Source organism: Macaca nemestrina, chromosome 8 (genome assembly GCF_043159975.1).
Source record: "Macaca nemestrina isolate mMacNem1 chromosome 8, mMacNem.hap1, whole genome shotgun sequence".
In the NCBI taxonomy this organism is placed as follows: Eukaryota; Metazoa; Chordata; class Mammalia; order Primates; family Cercopithecidae; genus Macaca; species Macaca nemestrina.
Window position 1 is genome coordinate 73880446 of NC_092132.1, and position 20857 is coordinate 73901302.

Here is a 20857-nt window from a genome sequence, read left to right on the forward strand (position 1 = left end):
GCAAGGAAATTTAGAATTCTTGGGGCACCATTCAAGGAAATGATATGTGGTGATTATCTGTTGGACATCACCACCATTTCATAGAATTTCTTTTTAAATATGTTAGAAACATCACATTTAGTCATGTGCTTTTCCTTTAACAAAAATGTTGACAGAGAGAAAAGGACAATTGGCTAGAAGTAGGCAGTGTTTAAAGTTGGCTGAATGCCTTGTTTTAAAGTGAAAAAAGAAACCAAGCTGTAAACACTAGCTTAGCACAGGCATACAGAACAATTTCACAAAAGAGAGAAACACAGTTGCAAAATAGAGTAAATGTTTTTATGGTTGAATACAGAACATATATTAAGGTCCAAATGATCTTTGCTTTTATGAGTTCTCCTGATTCAGACAGGATTCTTGGTTCCTAGGGAATGGCAGTGGCACCTTTCGCATGACTAGATGTATATTTGGAAGAGACTTAACAAGCCTTACAATAAGCACACAAACAGTGATTTTGTGTTTTCCAGTTTAAATGGCTAGTTTATAAGGGAGACAAAGATGGGCTATAAAAGGGGTTTTCAGGATTTGAAATCACAATTAAAGTTGGGTGTTTGATAACTGCAAGTATGCCATGACTCCAGAAATTTAATTTGTATTATATGATAACATCCTCTTCTCCCATCCTTCTCTGACATCTAACCAACCCCAATATTGGGGGAAAATCACTTTTATACTTTGGGAAGGTAGAAGCTCCATGCTCTGAGGAATGTGCTCATAATCAAATAATTTGAAACAATTTTAAAATTTATTAACATTATTTGGAGTAAAAATATAACTAGGACAAAAGTAGTCTAAAATTGAGTACTAGATCACTTTTGTGTTTTATTTATGAGAAAACAGTTATTTTCCCAGGTTTAATGTAGCTGATCCTCTATATATAGATGTCCTATACATAGGTAAAAACACATATATGTACATCTACATCCACATAATGCTTACGCAATCCTTATACACATGTATACAGTCCATATATTAAAATTATGTGTATAGATCAATATATAACAATCAGCTTACATTGCAGTTTTCTTTGTATAGAATTTATAACAAACTCTTCATTCTTTAATAAGGATTACAGGCATCTATCATTCCTGAATTAATTTTATAACCCAATTGTATAACAATTGTTTTCTCTTTGTGTTCATATTATCTAGATGATCTGAATTCTGACCCTTTCCCCAGAGTAAGAGGCAATTCAGATTCTCTTCTAATTGAGTCCTGTGAGGCTTGTGAAATATCAGTTTTATTACGGGGATTGTTGTTCTCTGGGGCTTGAAACAGGACCACCAAATATAACATTTTGTACCACACATTGTTTAAGAACTACTAATGTCTTAAGATGAGTTAAGTAAAAGCAATAAATTTTTTAAAGATGTGGGAAAATAAACATAAATGTCTGCAGGGTAAGGTTTTTCTCCCCTTTTTCCTTTTTTTTTTTTAAGCCCATTGGCACTGCTGTTCAATATGTTACGACATTCAGAGCAACCACAGCAGTAGCTCTCACCAGAAATTAAAGGTAAATCTGACATTTTTTTCATCATGTAGTACTAAGATAAGTAGATACGGTTCTCTTTTTATTTTTAATGCTACATACATCTTTTAGCCGTATGGTGTTAAGTCTGTTACATCATGGCGCTATTTTCCCCCTTAATCCTTGAGTATTTAACAAAAACATAAAGTATCTTTGTATTTCCTACATGATTGATCTTTTCTAGATCAGATTAATGTTTCTTTTATCTGTCTTATTTTGATCAATGTTACACAATCAATTGTCACATTAGTTACAGAAGGACCCCTACAGACTAGATACTTCAAGCACCTCACCTTCTATTAGGTTGGTGCAAAAGCAATTACGGTTTTTACCATTACTTTTAATGGCAAAAAGCTCAACTACTTTTACACCAACCTAATAGAAAAAGAAACTCAGGTTCTTGTAGCAAATTCAGAGCTGGCTCCCTTTTTCTTATGAAATTCATATGTGAGTTATGAGTTAGATCAGAGAAACCTCATTGTTTCTACTGACTGATGGAAAAATGGCAGGGATAGAGAGGTAAATAAATACAGACTTGGCCTAAGTCTCAGAGGCTAAAGTAAAAGCCAGAGTAGAAAGCAAATCATTTGAAACAAAATATGCAGTTTTCCCTTTATTCTTTAAAATCCTATTGGAAAGCAATTGCATAGATCTTCTGATTAGGCCATCTTCAGGAAGACTCTCATAGGTTTTGGTGGAAAGGGAAACCATCTGGCCAGTCTTGCTAGAGAACACTAGCAAAGGGAGAACACTTTCCCAGTGTTAGTTACATTTTTTGTTTGTTTGTTGTAAGTAACAGCTACTGACTCTGGCAAATTTAAAAGATGGTTTATTAAATGGACGCTGTTATAGCTCATAGAATCAAAGGCCTTGGTGAACAACCAAACCTCTAGAAGGGGAGCCGCTGGGGCAATTCAGGGACCCTAACTTTAGAGTTTTGCCATTAGGATATCTCAGATCTAGTGGCCTCCCATTTCTTGAGTCTTCATTTTGATGATCAAATGATCAAGAGAAAGAATCTGATTGATCTAGCCAAGATCATGTATCTACGCTTAGACCAGTCAGTTATAGCCAAGAGGAAAGTCAAAGGCACTGATGTGATAGACACATGAGGCCCACATTTACATATCTGGCCATTCCAGGAGAAAGAGAAACCCCTGTGAGTCTGGGATGCACCTAATGGGCATTCGCCTAAGTCCAAATGTGCTAAAAGATAATGTAAAAACAATCGACTGCATAGTACATATATATTTACAATGCACAAGCACAACTAATTTTACATCTCAGAAAACAGAGTGTGGTTTTGGTTCAGTGTCATCTTCTAAGGCAACAGAAGGAACTAATTGGGTGTTTACAATGTGCTAAGTGTGGTAAGCAGGACACATGCATTATTTCCTTTGATCTTCAAACAATGCTGTGAGATAGGCACTATTTTCACACCCATTTTACAGGGGAGGAAGCTGAAATGTAAAAAGTGGTAGGAGTGCTTGCATACAGCTTTGATTCCACAATTTTAAGAAGTCACTGACATTTCTCCAACTGAATAAAACACACCCAGTACTTACCACATTAAAATATAACTGTTTTTAGCTCTTCTTTCCTCCTAAGATTTGAGCAACTTGAGGACAGATTTTTTTTCTTTACTTATGTCTGTATTTAACATGTACTAGAGTGCCTAAAACATACTATGTGTTATAATTAGTTTGAATTAATAAAAGAATAAATGAATGAACATTTGACCTGGTCAGATGCTAAGTTCCAAGCTCCTAATTGTCACAATTGAATTCGTTAAATCTTACTGCTAGATAACATGCCAACAGCAAGAAACACTTATGTAGCCTTTGCTAACTTTAAGATAAATAATTTGAGAGTTTATGAATATTCGGAGAAAAATAAGACATAATGCATCCCCTTAGAGGGTTTAAAATTTATTCACAGTGATAAAATTTCTAAAAATAAATGTAAAAATTTGATAAGTACTAAATTTGCAATGTTAAATGGACTCAGTGCTGTAGGAGCTCAGAGGAGCATGTTATCTCAAAGGCTAGGGCAGGCAGTAGGGAAAGGTGTCACGGTGAACCCAGAATTACTGGGCATTGAACATATTGGACTTACACACCTGGAGGGAAGAATAGGCAGGGAAAACAGCACTAACAACAATATATCATTAAGAAATGTTTATGGACATTACAAATATATTTTATTGTGGTAAAACATACATAACATTTACCATTTTAATCATTTAGAGTATACAGTTCAGTAGCACTGTGTATATCCACGATGCATGTTTGTGATGTTTTTGGAAAACAATGGTTAGACAAGTTCTAACCAGTTACCTGCTGGAAATTCTGTTAGAGGGATGTAACTTTGGGTTATATTATAAAACTTCCATTGGACTCCAACCCTCAGCTTATTTATAAAAAAATTGCAACATGATTTCCACAGGCCTGTAATTGCAAAGCTGGTGTGCCTAGAAATGTGAAGTCAAAAGTTAGGAGCTAAACCATACCAGATGAGAGAGAGTAGTGAGTGGGAAGACCAGACACCAGAGTTTTAACAACATCTCTGCTATTTATGGGGTTATTCTTTGCCTAATGGGATGAACTTGGGCAAGTTATATCTCTAAGGTGCCTTTCTAATAATAAATCCCATGGATCCAAATGTATAAAAATAGTTTATAAAAGAATGTCCCTGTGTTTCTTTGAAAACAGAGATAAATGTGGTCTTAGTACTTAAATGTGGAGACCTACATAGTAGTCTAGCTCAGTTCTGCCAGTGCCCTTGGATCAGTTATGCCATCAAGACTTTGCTCTTGAGTAGCTCAAACTTTGTCCAAGTCAGGATTACAGACACCTTTCTTGCTAGTGTTCAATTCAGTGTGACATCTGTTAACCGAGACTTAGTAAATCATCTAACCAACAAAAGGAAAATTCAAATTGTTCAAGACTTAACTGAATGTGGTGAAGTATTACAGAAAATTTAATGAAACTCAATCTGTAGATGTTCTAATGTATAAAAATCATTGTTATCAGTCTATTAATTTTTCAGATAATTGTGCATGTATACTCATGCATAATCATGTATCATTTCTGCCAGTATCCATACCAACCAATGACCACTTCAGATGTGATGTATTTTGATATGCTTTCAACCCCAGTCAATGACTCTAATGGGAAGAAGCCCTTAGGCACTTAGAACCATTTATTAAGAAACTCTCAAAATTAATTACAAAATAGTGCGTTTTAAATAGTACCCTAGAGACATGAAAAATCATTTGATTCCAAAGGTGCCAAACTTGGAAACAGGAAATAGCTCATAACTTGTTTAACATGTTAGGCAAAACACAACAACTTCTCTTTTTCCTAGGTACTAGTAATTTTTTGTTATTGTTCCTTCTTAGAAGAAAATACACCACAAAAGAAGGATATTGACTTATAAGACATTTGATACTCTGCAACAATGCCCTAGTTGGCAAACTGCTAAGATGACTCTAATGCCCAATCCATTAGACATTGTCTTAGAAAAAAGGGATACTTTAAAATGTTGGACCCTGAAAACACATTAATTTTTCATATTTTAAAAATATGTGTTTAAAAACATATGGTTTTAAATTCTATCTATGTTTTAAAATAATGTATATATATATATTCTAACATAGGTATAATTCTCTTTCTCATATTTTGGAGGAGAACTCAGCTCCAACATACCACAATAAAATAAATTCTTAATTTTACTTATAAACGTAAAAGCCTAAAATGGTTTAGAATATGACTGTGTACCTTTTTATTCCCAACTGGTGTTTCATCTGATGATGGAAATAAATATTATAAGGTCCATATAGTAATCTCATTGTGAGGAAACAGAAAAGTTTAAACAAAAAGTCACTTTAAAATTTATATGTTAGATGACTCTTATCCAAACCCCAGTGGTAAGAAGAATAGACGGAGACTTCTGAACAGTAATGTGAGTCTCTGTTTCCTATATCTTAACTTTCAGGAGTTCTCTTTTTCTCCAAAGTTTCTTCTTGTAAACATATATAAAAATCTTTTTGCTCTATTATTTTTATTCCTTTTCAATGAGAAAACAATAACATGTTTAATTTAGAAAACCACTTTTAAGGTTCTCCATTGGGAAACATTGTGTCAAGAGGTATAAATCTGTGGTCATACATTTGTAGTGTGTGTAGCTGTCCTGAATATTGATTAAGGATTATATCTCTACACCTGCTCACATAAAATGATGTACATGCTTATTGATATTTTACAGTCATTGCATGTTATTCTTATTCACGTTTTAAGACTTTGGGTTTAAACGTAATTGAGGCAAGTCATACTATATGTATGCACAATGCTTCATATCACTCATGTTAACTGAAAATTTTAAGTGCTATTCTCTTCTATTATTACTGTGAATAATTTTGCATTGCCTTTTCTGATTTCAAAAAAAGCTTTTGAAAAAAACTTTTCAGAAGAACAGAGTTCTACTGAATAAACATTGCTTTTTGAATGTTTTGTGCTTACTCATATATGCAAAAATCTTTTATTCTTCCTTGTGTGCTCTGACATAAATACCATGTTGCCCAGAAATTGTTGCTTGAATATTTCTGTGGTCACATTTAGTCGTATTTCTGAGGCCATCAAAGCTGTTATGAGGTTTTTCAGTACTAATCTCCCCATCATTTCAGAAGTATTGCCAGCTCTATTCTCAAACCTTTTAATAAAACAACAAAATTATTTTCCTGCACAAAGGCGTATCTTTCCAGAGCAAAAGATTTCAGTTGCCCATCTAGGGCAGAATGTTTTGATGGACAATCTTTTCATTTATTCTGTGAAATATGAAAGTGACCATTTGTTTTGTTTTGTAGAAATTGTGTCTTTCCATCACCTTGGAAACAATAGGTAACTAATAATTTGAATAGATGGATGAATAAATAATACAGTTATTTTTAACTTTGTGAATAATTTTGCCTTGCCTTTTGTGATTTAAAAAAAAACTTTTCATAATACCCCACTTCTCAATACCACCACAATAGAAATTAAATTTCGACATGAATTTTGGAGGGGACACATTCAAACCATACTAATTGTGAATATAAATTTATGTATTTTAAAGATAAACTAAATATTCTGAGTATTGTGCATTTTATATTATCCTTTTATGTATTTATTTATGTATGTATGTATTTATTTATTTATCTGAAATGGAGTCTCACTCTGTTGCCCAGGCTGGAGTGCATGGCGCAATCTTGGCTCACTGCAACCTCTGCCTTCCAGATTCAAGCAATTCTCCTGCCTCAGCCTCCTGAGTAGCTGGGATTACAGACATGAACCACCATACCTGACTAATTTTTATATTTTCAGTAGAGACAGGGTTTCACCATGTTGGCTAGACTAGTCTCGAACTCCTGGCCTTGAGCGATTTGCCTGCCTCAGCCTCCTAATGTGCTGGGATTATAGGGGTGAGCTACCACACCTGGCCTCTTCTTCCTTTTAACCAATTTCTTTGACGGTGTGGCCAGTTACAAATCTTGTTTGCATTGTATAAGGAGGTTTCTACTCTATTTGTTTACCTTAATATTATCAACAGCATTTGCATTCTAAATATAATTATATAGAGGCAATAAACATACAGTCTTAAGAGTAACATAATTTAACATTTGTCCTCAATCCTTTCTGAACAAAGTGGGCAGTAGTAAAGTATTATTTAGTGAAAAGATGTTAAATTTAGATATCTGGCATTTGAAAAATAAATGAAATTGTTCTACTTTATCATTTCAAGTTTCTTTGAAGCTTTATATGAGTTCCACATATCATTTTACAATAAGACATATTAGTATTTGTGGAAACTGAGTAAAAAATGATCCTATGTTACTCAGGGGGAAGTTGTAATCTTGGTTTTGAAAATAGACAGTAATGTTCAGAAATGTAATAGGCAATGTCCTACATGTCCTTTGCAAGATCACCAATAGGAAGTGAGTCTGAAAGTAAATTTAAACACAAGGCTTGTAATTTTAGATAAATAGTATGTGTAGAATGCATACTATTATTGAATTTAAAAGAATGATTACTGTAGGTTATAATTTATATTTTATGCTGTCTTCATTTTCTAATAAGTAAGTTGAGGCTTAGAAATCTCAAATTATATTAATAAGTTTATCCCTAAACAAAACTTCGATGATAAATAATTGCTAATGTAGTGTACTCAATACCCACTACCAAGATTCCATAATTATGCCAGCATTACAATGCATTCTAAATATGTTCTGTCTGTATCTATTGGGCCAACTAGGCCCGTTGCATTGCCTGTTGAGTTTGGCTTGGTAGCGCCCTTTACCTGTGTAAGTGGCACAGACAGGGAAAACGAGAAAGATGGCTGTTTCTGATGAAGACAATTTAAATGGACTTGCAACTTAGAACGGTACCTCAAGGCAAGAAGGTGAAAGAAACCAGCAATGCACATTTGTCATTAAAGGCGAGCAAGAATGTGGAGGAGAAGCATTAATGTGGCATCAGTAGCTAAAAAGTCAGTGAGTTTTTTAGATACGAAGATTGGGGTGAAATTTGTCACTTACAGGCAAATGGCTATAGGAGAAGTTTGGGAAGGGGCCCACTGAGGAGGAGGGAGGATAGAAGATGTGGAAGAATGCAGTCCTCGGGGAGAGCAGCGCCTGAGGAGGGTAATAGGGTGAGTCCTATCTGGAGGAAGATTATTTAGATGTGGTAGTAGAAAGTTGTATGAGTAACTACCTAAAGAAAATCTGTTTAGTGGGTTCTGTTATTATAACGTAGTGGAAATGATCCAAAAAGGCACATTTGATGAATTTGAATCCCAGTTTAGATAGTCATTACTCTCCTTTAGCTTTAACTCTACACAGGAATGTTTTTTACACTAAAGAAAACGTGAAGGTGAGAAAGCTCCAAGAAGAGGGAAAACATTTAGGAATGAGGACAACAGGAAAGGAAAGTCAATGAAAGACTTTTGTCTTCAGGAATTCAGCAATGGTCCAAGGGACTGTTTAAAACTGTTCTGTGACAACTGTGGCAGACCAGTAGAAATGGGACACTAGAGAATGTATCGCAGTTAAGTAAAGATGTACCCTAACATGTATATGTAAATATTTGTGTATATGTGTCCTCTGTGTGTGTGTGAGAGTGAGAGCCAGTGAGCGAGCGAGAGAGAGAGAGAGAAAAAGCATGTATGTGTTAAGAAATAAACTAAGCATAATGTGTGATTTCAAATGTTAGTATCAGACATAGAAAATTAGACTGGAATTAACCTTAGAGATCTTCTCATCCAGCTTTTTGTGTCATGATACATGAAGCTTTCTTCAGCATTTCACTAGGGTGGTTGTCTACCTACAGCTTAGAGCAATCTAGTGAAAATGAACTCAGGTTTACAAAGCAGTCCATTCTATTGTCTATAGACACATTGGTAATTCTGTAGGGGAACACATTTCTCTCTGTACTTGTGAGATTCATTGCCACAGAACACCACTTTGGCTTCTGAAACTGTGGATGAGAAAACCATGTACCTTTAGTCTAACTCTGTGCCATCTAATACAGTAGCTAGCCACTAGCCATATGTGGCTATTGAACATGTGAAATGTGGTTAGTCCCAAATTGAGATGTTCTGGACATACCAGATTTTGAAGGCTATTGCAAACACAAAAGAGTCTAAAATATCTCATTAATAATTTTGACATTAATTATATGTTGAAATGGTAGTATTTGGGGTATTTTGGATTCAATAAAATATATTACTGAAATTAATTTGACATCTTTGTTACTTTTAAAAATGTGGCTACTAGAAAAATTTCAAATTGATGGCAGTGGCGGGGATGTCCACAGCAGCCGCTGCCATCACGCTGGCTGCAGTGGGGAGGTACAGCCAGTGGTGCCAGGAGTGTTTGTGCAAGCAACAATGGCAGACACTGGTCCTCTGTGCCCCATGTCCCTGAGGCAGCTGACTGTACCACCCCCACTTTCACATGCCTGGGCAGGACCTGCTCCCAGGCCCGGACCCTCCACCACTCTAGACCCCGGCCCCTGTTGCCACTCTCACCCACCACTGCTGCCCGGAGGGCACAGGGCGAAGGCAGAGCTGGGCCTGGGGTGGTACTGCACTCCAGGAGCCAGTGGGAGCCAGGGACAAGGAGGAATCCCCTGGAGCCTGCCACCCTGGGAGCCACTAGGGCCAGGCTGAACTGCCTGCCAGTGGGACAGCAACACAGCTGAGCACAGAGGGGCGAGCAGAGAGGGGCCCAGCGATGGCCTGGAGCCACCATCCCAGGCTGCAAGGAGGCGCAGCTGGGGCCACCTACATACTCCGTAGAGCGGGTGGGAGTCCTGCCCTCCAAGGCACTGAACCTGGGCATCTTTGCACCTCTGTACACTTGGGGGCCTGGGAAGGCTCCCATTCCCCTGCAGACTCAGGGATGGGTGTCTGCTCCCACTGCCTGGCCTCTCCCTGTTCCTGGCACCCACTCCGATCTCGGAGTGGAGTTGGAGATGAGCCCGAGCTGAGCCCGGCTGGGTGTGTGCACACTTGCAGCAGCACTGGCATGCCAGCCTCCTGCCACCTTGGCTTCTTCTGGACTTTGGGCACCAATAAGCATGGTTGGGGAAACCAACTGGTTGCTGAGGACAGCTCAGATACTGGCCCACAGGTGCCCCTTGACTCAAGAAGCCTGGGCACCATGGACAGTGGCAGGAGGCAGACAGGCTCCTGAGCAGAAGGGGTGAGTCCCCATTGAGGGGCCCCACCTTCAGGTCAGGGAGGTCCTAAAGACTAAGGGCTGGCTTCCAGTCCTGAGGACTGGAGTAGGAACTTGTGGTGCCCTTTCTGGGCCCAGCCATGGTCACCCATGAGCCAATCAGCATGCACTTCCTTCCCTCTGAGACCCATAAAAGCCCCAGGCTCAGCCAGAGCTGGACAGAAGATGGGACAACCAGCTGTAGGGAGGAGCTACCCTAGCTGCTGCGACTTGAACACTTGTTGGGATGACCTGTCTGCAGAGAGGAGCTACTCTCTGCTAGGAGCTGAACACTTGATAGGATACCCTGGCTAGGGAATGGCGCTTCCCCCTGAGAGACACCCTGGCTGTATAATAGAGCTACCCCCTGAGAATCTCCTCTGAGCCATTCTATCCTCTTCATCTTTCTCACCCTCCACTTGTCTGCATACTTCATTCTTTTTGGTCTCAGCACAAGAACTTGAGACCTACCAAATAGTGAGGCTAAAAGAGTTGTAACACAAACAGGGCTGAAACATGCCCCTTGCTTGCCACACTGCTGGCAAAGAGAAGGAGAGAAGAGCTGTGGCCCTCCAGGGGGCCCAGACCTGGGAGCTCAGCTCCCCAAGCCAGGTCTCTTTGGGGTCCTGTGGTTCCTGGCATATCCTAGTTTCTGGGTGCTACCACATACCCTGTTGCTAGCTGTGGAAGCTGTTTGCAGTGTGCCTTGTTTGGCCACAGTCTCACAGAGAGCCAGCACCAGTGCCAGCACCTGGAGCTGTGTCCCACCATGGCAGCTGGCATGTTTGACTGTGCAATGTTCAGACCCCACGCTCACTCACACACCCCTTGCTGCTCCATGCCTGACTCCCCTTTGGCAAATATGGAATCCAGGCCGGTAGCATGAGCCAGGCGCAGCCTGCCAGACCAAGTGGGCAGAACAAGCCCAGCAGCCTGAGCAAAACTTGGATGCCTGTTGGGCAGAGGAATCACTGGCCACAAAGGTTTCTGGCCAGAAAAGCAACACCCCAAGAATCCTGCAACAAAATTACATAAAATTACATGAAAACCTCAAGATTATACACTCACATTATATTTCTATTGGACAGTGTTGGTCAACATTATACTTATAACCAATTGCTTTATTTGCATATGCCCTTTTTTCTTCCTTATATCTAGCTTTCACCAGACAAGGCAATTAACAGAAAATATAAACTTTCAAGTTCTTTGATTTCTAGCCAAAGACTTCAAAGGCCCTACGGCTACTTCCCCATTCTCTAGAGACTGTATTATTTAAATCAGTGTTTCCCAAACTTCCAGGATCACCAGCATTGCCTGGGGTGCTTGCTAAAGTTGAGCTGTCTAAGTCTCTCCCATATCTACAGAAACAGCTGCTTCTGGGACAGTCCTATGGCAGCAGTGTTTGGGAAACTTTTCATTAGGGAAGAAGAATCCACAATGGTTTTCCATTTGCATAGGACAAAATGTGCACTTTTTGAAATACTTCACAGCCTGGTTAAATCCTGTCTTCGCATTGTGGTTTCCTTCTCTGCTTCTTCCCACCACTTTCCAGTCATGACAACCTGCTCATTAGGTTCTTTCTTGCTTTGGGTTGAATTAGTTTCTCCACCTGTCTGAAATGCCTGCTCCTGGCTCTTCTAAGCCTGATGGGTTCTAACTTTGTTACTGGCCCTTGTAAGAACCTTGCCTTCATATTCTCCCCGCTCCAGACAAAGATAAGTGCTCTCTACTCCTTTATAGTATTTTTCCTCTAGAAAGGAACACAATCCAGGCTGCACATTCGAATCACCTGAAACTTTTAAAACTGATGCTCAGGTTACTTCCCTAGAATTTTGAGTTGCTTGGTCTGTGGCAGGCCATGGCTGTTAAAATTTTTCTTTTCAACCTTCTCAGGATACCAGTATTGAGAATCACATTTGGTGATTTGAGCACAGTCTTATTTCAGAAATTTATCACAAATTATTATAATTACTTGTTTACATAGATCTCTTCATCTTAGATTGAGCACCTGGAGAATGTGAACAATGTCTTCTGTATCACAAATGCTGGAGGTGCAAAAAATGTTCAAATGCTTTTTCAGTGAAGAGTTTAAGGAACTTCTCTTGGTGTGAGTTGATGAGTGGATGACAGAGGTAACAAAGGAATATGTGAAGAAAATTACTTAAATCAATTTTGAAAATTTCGAGGCAAATTACTAAGATACTTTACACATTTCTCTGACATAACCTTGGACTTCTCCCCACATTCTCCTGTGCTCATTATTGGCATGCCCCTTGGCATCATCTTTATCCATTAAGTGAAATTTGCTGGAGGAATCTCAAAAATCTTGTAGAAGTTGACTGCAGCCAAACTTTTATATGCGGTTCTCACTTCCATAACTTTAATTTTTGTTTCAATTCCTGCAAAGCCTGTACCTAACTGGATTCTTTTCTCCTCACTTCATGGCTATACTGGCTTTCAAAACACCTCCAGTTGTTTTGCCTTTAAGTTTCGGTGCAATGGGCTATTTAACCTTCCAAACTGGCTGCACTGACTTTCATTCTCTTCATAAACATAAACCTCTGAAAGATCTATGAAAGTGCCTTGCTTCTCTTGTCTCCATGTTAATCAAGGTCTACATAAGCTTCTTACTTATACTTTTATTTTTTATTTTTTATTTTTTGAGACGGAGTCTCGCTGTGTCTCCCAGGCTGGAGTGCAGTGGCGTGATCTCGGCTCACTGCAAGCTCCGCCTCCCGGGTTCACGCCATTCTCCCGCCTCAGCCTCCCAAGTAGCTGGAACTACAGGCGCCCGCCACCACGCCCCGCTAGTTTTTTTGTATTTTTAGTAGAGACGGGGTTTCACCATGTTAGCCAGGATAGTCTCGATCTCCTGACCTCGTGATCCACCCGCCTCGGCCTCCCAAAGTGCTGGGATTACAGGCTTGAGCCACCACACCCGGCCTTATACTTTTATTTTTGCTATTTATTTTAAATGAATTTTTCTTAGCATTATATGCTTTTTCAAATGTAAAATATTCTCTTTTCTGAGAGATTTTTTCTTTCTCTCTTTTTATTGTTTTCTCTATGTTTATGTTAAATTCTATACTGTTCATCATACTCTGAGAGTAAAAATTAGTTATGTGTTTTTTATTTGTCCTTGCAACACTGCTCTTAACATATTATATGTTCCTGGACCCAAATCCTCATGTCTTCAATTATTATTTGCATACCCAATATCTGTTCTTTTTAGTAAATAAATTAATATTTCAATTAAGCTCATTTTCCAATTTTGTGAGTATATTCTAGATTATCAGCATATGAATTTAGAAATTGAACTTTAACAGATTAGGAGCCTGTAATTAAGATGAAAAGTGAGTCAAACTCAAGTCCACAACTTAACATAAAGTAGCCTTAATGCATATACTAATTCTTGATGAAATGATCTCTTGTGAGTTGATATTGGAAGACTAAAAACTTCATAAATCAGAAAAGGTAATTAATGAAGATATGTTCATTTCACCAACTGATAGGTTTTCAGAAGAGGAACCACATAATTATGACCTTCTCTGGTAAAGATAAAGATATGTAAAGATAGTTTTAAAGAAGAATCTTAATTATAAGGATAATAAATAAGAAAACTTGAAAAAAACAAAAATAATTCCCCATAAACCCATAACCAGATTGGTGTTTCATATATTTCATATATTTCTTTCTGGCATTGTGTGTGTACATGTATAATTTACAAATTTGTCTCATCATAGATAGTTTCATATTCTGCTCTTATTCTTTACTTTATGATATTTTCTCCAATAATTAGTTTCTGAAGATATAATTTTAAATGACAGTATAATATTTAATCCATTCACACAAAGTTTTTAAAAATATTCTTCCACTGTTTAAATATTCTGGTTGTTCCATATTTGTGCTTCTATACTTATTGCTGTGATGATGAACACGTGTACATTAGGAATTATTCCAGAAGTGTGGTTAGTAGGTCCAAAATCATGTAACCTTTGAAAGCCTATTCATACGTAGTGCCAAATCATATTCCAGGACAATTTATCAGTTTATATTCCCATCAGCATTGCATAAAAATATTTATAATTACACTGTACCTTCATCAACATTCAAAATATGGTCTGAATCCTCAATTTAATGGGTGATAAATAGTATAGTAGTGTGCATTTCTCTGACAATTAATGTGAATGAATGTTTATTCCTGTTTACTAGCTGTTTGCATTTCTTCTTTTGCATGTTTTTATTAGTTCATAATCTTTGCTTAATTGTGAAGTCATTTTACAGAAGTTAAAAGCATTATAGAAATGTAATTCCATTTTAGCCTATGCATTTATGGTTATAATTTTGGCTAATTCCAGTATCCACAGATTGCAGTCTCTTTCCTGGTAAGGTCATCCGTGGGTCTCTTTCTTATTCCCTTTTTATATACGGGAATACCTCATTTTATTGCACCTGCTTTATTGTGCTTTGCAGATAGTGCAGTTTTTATGAATAGAAGGTTCGTGGCAAGCCTGCCTCAAGCTAGTCTATTGGTGCCATTTTCCCAACAGCACATGCTCACTTTGTGTCTCAGTGTCACATTTTGTTAATTCTTCTGATATTTCAATCATTTTCATAATTACTGTATCTGTTATGAAAATCTGTAATTTTTGATCTCTGATTTTAAAGGTTCCGGGGTGCCACAAACCATACCCATGTAAGACGATGAACTTAATTGATCAATGTATGTGTTCCATCTACTCCACTTACCACCTGCTCTCCCATTCTCCTTGCTTTCCTCAGGCCTCCCTATTGCCTGAGACACAACAATATTCAAATTAGGTCAGTTAATAACCCTACAATGGCCTCAAAGTGTTCCACTGAAAGGATAGGCACAAGCCTTTCACTTTAAATCAAAAGCTAGGAAATGATTAAGTTTAATGAGAAAGGCATGTTGAAAACTAAGACAGGCCAAAAGTAGGCCTCTTGTGCCAGATGGTTAGCCAAGTTGTTAATTCAAAAGAAAAGTCCTTGAAGTGAATTACAAGTGTTACTTCAGTGAATACATGAATGATAAGAAAACAAAACAGCCTATTGCTGATATGGAGAAAGTTGTAGTGGTCGGGGTAGAAAATCAAACTAGCTACAGCATCCCCTTAAGCCAAAGCCTAATCTAGAGCAAGGCCCTAACTCTCTTCACTTATCTGAAGACTGGCAGAGGTGAGGAAACTGGAGAAGAAAAGTTTAAAGCTAACAGAGGTTGGTTCCTGAGGTTAACATAAAAGTGTAGGGTGAAACAAACACTCAGTAGAAGCTGCAGCAAGTTTCCAGAACTTCTGCAGCAAGTTTCCAGAAGATCTAGGCTAAGATCGTTGATGAAGGTGCCTACACTAAACAAGAGTTTCAATATAAACAAAAGTCTTCCTGTGGAAGAAGATACCATCCAGGACTTTCACAGCTAAAGAGAAGTCAATGCCTGGTTTCAAAGCTTCAAAGGTCAGGCAGTCTCTCTCGTTAGGGGCTGATGCAGCCGGTGAGTTTAAGTTGAATCCATTGTTCTTTTCCCATTCTGAAAATCTTAGGGCTCTCAAGGATGACACTAAATCTGCTCTGCCTGTGCTTGCTATAAATGAAACAATAAAGCCTAGATGATAAAACACCTGTCTACAGCATGGCTTATTAAATATTTTAAGCCCAGTGTTGAGACCTACTGCTCAGGAAAAAAGATTCCCTTTTTCTAAAACAAAAATTACTCTTCATTGAAATGCTCCTAGTCATTCAGGAGCTCTGGTGGAGATGTACAAGGAGATTACTGTTGTTTTCATGCCTGCCAACACAGTTTCCATTCTGCAGCCCATGGATCAAGGAGTAATTTCAACTTTCAAGTCTTGTTATTGGCTGAATGCACCAAGTGTCAGTTTCAGTTGTGGGAACTGATTTTGTTACAATGTTGTTTCACTGCAGGAGCCATATATTGAAGACAATGTCTGGAAGCTTCCACTTTGTAATTGTTGGCCACCATGATAATCCAGTTTTTGAAATGGAGTTTTTTTTCCCAGCTGGGAAAGTAGAATCCAAAGGCAACCATCGTTACCCATAGCTCATGCTGTTTGCAACCTCATAGATAACATGTGGGTGTCGAAGAACATGCACTTGAAAACTGTGGACAAGTGCAACAAGTGTTTTCTGTCGGCATTCGTAACTCCAGGGCACATAACATTTTTAATTATGCTTTATGACATATGGCAAGAAGATGGCATAAATAACTACTTTACTGATGTTTAGCATTTACACATAAAGTTTGCAATGAATCCATTTTATGAACCCAGTTCTCCTATTTGTTCATGTGCATTTGACAGAAAAGTTCAGTTTCTTGGGAAAGGAAACACTTTTTAAGCTGAATGTAGAAAAATTCTAAAACAAATGATAACACCTCAATGGAGTATACTGAGGAATGTGAACATTGTAAGTAACTTGATTAAATATCTTGGAAAAAATTTTTAAAAACTATTTTTCATAAGGCTTTAGCTGCCATAGATAATGATTCCTCTGATGGATCTAGGGAAAGTACATTGAAAACCATCTGGACAGCATTCACTATTCTAGATGCCATTAAGAATATTTGTGATTCCTAGGAGATCAAAATATAAACATTAACAGGAGTTTGGAAAAAGCTGATTCCAGCCCTACATGGGTAAGCTGGAGGAGTTCAAGACTTCAGTGGAGGAAGTAACTGCGAATGTGGTGGAAATAGCAAGAGAAGTAGAATTAGAGTGGATCCTCAAGATGTGACTGAGTTGCTACAATCTTATGATAAAATTTGAACAAATGAGGAGTTGTTTCCTTTGGATGAGCCAAGAAAGTGGTTTCTTGAGAGGGAATCCACTCCTACTGAAGATGCCATGAACATTATTGAAATGACAGCAAAGTACTTAGAATATTACATCAGCTTAGTTGAGAAAAACAGAGGCAGGGTTTGAGAAGATTGTCCTTAATTTTGCGAGAAGTCCTACTGTGCATGAAAGGCTCTTAAATACAAAAAATTAGCCAGGCATGGTGGCATGCGCCTGTAGTCCCAGCTACTTGGGAGACTGAGGCAGAATTGTTTGAACCTGGAAGGTGTAGGTTGCAGTGAGCCAAGATCACACCACTGCACTCCAGCCTGGGTAACAGAGCAAGACTCCATTTCTAATAAAAAGACTCTTAAATGGCTTTGCATTCCATGCTACAGAGAAATATTTTTGAAAGAAAGAGTCAATTGATCAATTGATGTGGCAAATTTTATTGTTGTCTTATTTTAAGGAATTGCCACAGACACCCAACCTTCAGCAACCTCCACCCTGCTCAGTCAGTAGCCATCAACATTGAGGCAGGACTTTTCACAACCAAAAGACTTGCTGAATGATCAGATAATTATTTGCACTTTTTAGAAATAAAGTATTTTTAATTGAGGTATGTCCACTGTGTTATTAGACATAATGCTTTTACAGACTTAATAGACTATAGTGTTAACTTTTATAAGCACTGGGAAGCAAAAAAATTTGTGTGACTTACTTTATTGCAATATTCACATTAATTGCTGTGATCTGGAATCAAATTTTCACTATGTCTGAAATATGCCTGTGTTAGCATTCAGTGGTGATGAATTATCACAACTTAATACAATTAGATAGAACTTTTAAAATAAACATGAACTGCACAAAACAGATCAATCTGAAAAGCTTAGAGGTGCAGACAACTAGGGATGGTTTAGAATAAATGCTGTTCTACTGTGTGGTAATGTCAGTCATTGTGAAGTAAGTAGCACTAGTGAAAAGATGAGATGTCTGAGATGCTCCAGGAGGAGCGTACATGAAGAAGGCTTTTGAAGTGGTAGTTCTGGCCTTTTGCAGACTTTACCAATGCCTATATTTCAGACTTTTAAAAAAATAGATTAGGAGTGGTGATAGGTAGCCATTTAGTAGAAGTCTAAGGCAAGATGTATTTGGATTGATTAAAAGTTGAGAAAGCTAAGGACCCTAAAGAGGAGGAAGGTCTGGGATGGGTGATAAAAGATAAAGAGGGTTATTATCTTTTTTGATGGAGGGAGCATAAAAGTTGGGCCCATCACTGATTTTACATGTGTGTATGTGTGTGTGTGTGTGTGTGTGTGTGTATATATATATATATGTATATATATATATATATATAAATTATCAATAATGAGGTTTCAGAGCATGACAGCTCTACTAACTTCAAAGCAATGTAGGAGCTACTTGGCATTTTTTTGTTTTGCTGGACATATAGTGGTTGCTCAGTGCCTGTTCATTGAGATTGCAGGATAACTAAGCTGCTACTTTAAGATAAGCCACAAGTAATATGGGCAGGAGCATTTTATAAAGACCTAGTAAAGTATAATGTGAAATATTTTAGCATTGCTTTCAAGTTCTGAAAGTCTCAGGCAAATAGACAGTAATGCTAAGATCAATCATAACTGCAATCGTTCACTCTGAACCTAATGGCCAAAGACAGGCAGATCTGAGTGGCAAAGGTGCAACCAGAAATAACTACCAATCCTAAAAATAGCAGCTGTTGCAATAATTCAAAAGATGGTTTTTAACATCTTTGCTGACTGTGAATTGCTGTTCATTTGTCTTCTTATTGAAATTTGCAGCTTAACAGGAAATACAGAGAAAAATTTTATCATCATGTGTTTCAATAGTGGATTTTCTTGAGGCAGTGGATATTATGGTTGTAATAGTCCGTTTTCACACTGCTATAAAGATACTACTCAGGATTGGGTGATTTTAAACAGAGGAGATTTAATTGACTCACAGTTCTGCATGGCTGCCAGGGGGTGGGGCTCAGGAAACTTACATGGCAGAGGGGAAGCAGTCACTTTCTTCACAAGGCAGCAGGAGAGAGTGTGAACCTGTGAAGAAGGAACTGTCAAACACTCATAAAACCATTAGGCCTCATGAGCACTCACTCACTATCATGAGAACATCGTGGGGGAAACCACCCCTATGATCCAATTACCTCCCACCAGGACCCGCCCTCGACACCTGGGGATTATGGAGATTACAATTAAAGATAGATTTGGGTGGGAACACAACCAAAGCATATCAATGGTGTTTTAAAAATTATTTGAACTTGAGGGCATGTGAATGTTTAATAAATAATATTGCAAAATATGTATTTAAATGTTTCATACAGTTCTGAAGACTTTTCAGAAATAAAGCCAAATGTTTTAAAAATATATATATTTACCAAGTCCTTATGTCTGAAACTGGTATAGTTCAGGCTTCTTTGTTTCAGTCAATTGTAGTCTCCTAATTTATTATTCTAGAGAAGAAGTGAGCAAAATGAGAGTAGAAAGGAGGTTATGATGTAAGATGAAGGCCTGTATAACTCATACCTTTGTTAATTTATAAAAAGTTTAGAATGGGCCAGGCACAGTGGCTCACGCCTGTAATCCCAGCACTTTGGGAGGCCAAGGTGGGTGGATCACGAGGTCAGGAGATTGAGACCATCCTGGCTAACATGGTGAAACCCCATATCTACTAAAAATACAAAAAATTAGCTGGGCGTGGTGGCAGGCACCTGTAGTCCCAGCTACTCGGGAGGCTGAGGCAGAAGAATGGCGTGAACCTGGGAGGCGGAGCTTGCAGTGAGCTGAGATCCAGCCACTGCACTCCAGCCTGGGCGACAGAGTGAGACTCCGTCTCAAAAAAAAAAAAAAAAAAAAAGTTTAGAATGATTTGTGAAGACAACACAAATCAAAGTCCCAATATGAAATACACATCTAGGAAGTGAGATCCTAAATATTATTAATAACATTACTTAAAAAAAATCAGTTCCTATTGCTTACATTCTTACTGTCATTAGGTATCAAGCCAGACAAAAATGTTATTTTATCTTCAGCATAGACTAAGGGTAAGTCTACTTTTGCATTTTACTTAACTGATAGTTTTTATTTAAAATAATAAAATAATTATTGGATAGTCTTTGATTATCTGTTACTCTAAAGTCTCCACTTCAGCTACCAATTTCAACTTCTATTAAATCACTAGTGAAAGTATAAAATCCAATCTCTTTGCTAGCAAAAGTCATTTAGTATAGTAATAGTAGTAAAAGAGGTAATATGGAATGGGATTTTTAAAATGAACGAGGATGGATGATGAAGGTAAATTTTTTAACAGCTGAACTCAGCTAAACTCTGGAAGCAGATTCAAAATTTCTCAAAGCACACATACACACTAAAAAATAACATAACATAACATAACGTAAAGCAATGCAAAAGGTATTCTACTAGTGGCAATGTAAAAAAATTGGGCAAATTATCTTGTGAAAACTCAGAGGGTTTTTTGATAGGGTCTGATTTGAGTTCCACTTCTCTCCAATTTCACACATGGTTTGAATTAACGTCTCTAGCTGTTGGAAAAAAATATTACATTTTAGGATTGCATTTAAAAGTGCATAGTTTCCACAAATAGGTTGGTAATGGCCATCTTGAGGAATATTTTTCTAAAGATAGTTTTAATATCACTACCTCCCACAAAGTGAAATCTGGTTGATGG

The 20857-nt window shown here is 37.8% G+C and overlaps 1 protein-coding gene and 1 pseudogene across 8 annotated transcripts in view; both read left to right on the forward strand.

Moving 5' to 3' along the window:
- Positions 1-20857, forward strand: part of LOC105483597 (EYA transcriptional coactivator and phosphatase 1) — a 336783-nt gene that overhangs the window by 75409 nt on the left and 240517 nt on the right. The gene's annotated exons all lie outside the window — the stretch shown is intronic.
- On the forward strand, positions 14068-17465 carry LOC112427025 (trafficking protein particle complex subunit 2-like; annotated as a pseudogene).